The sequence below is a fragment of the Corylus avellana genome, chromosome ca6 (genome assembly GCF_901000735.1).
Source record: "Corylus avellana chromosome ca6, CavTom2PMs-1.0".
Lineage (NCBI taxonomy): Eukaryota > Viridiplantae > Streptophyta > Magnoliopsida > Fagales > Betulaceae > Corylus > Corylus avellana.
In genome coordinates, this window is record NC_081546.1 from 14,378,119 (window position 1) to 14,378,515 (window position 397).

Consider the following 397-nt stretch of genomic DNA (forward strand, 5'->3'; position numbering starts at 1 on the left):
AAAAATATTTTTTCAAACACAAAACCATTTCTCAAAATGTTACCAACCAACCTTTCGTTTGTGGACTCCACCTAAAACACATTTTTTAAAAGTAGCCTCACCAAATCAATTTCTAATTCTTATTTTTTCTAAAACTTAAAATTCAAAACACTTCTCAAAACTTTACCTAACAAAGCTAAATTTCTCTTTCTTTCCTTTCATAAAAAAATTGGTTTTGAAAAGAACCATACAAATATGAGAAATGATTCACGTCAATATTTTCTACATTTCATTTTATAAATCAAGCATTAAATTTGTGGACTTATATGAACCCTAGACAAATTCAATAGTAAACTCTACAAATCTAATGGTTGATCTATTGAATTTCTAAAACGATAAAAAATAAAAAAATAAAATT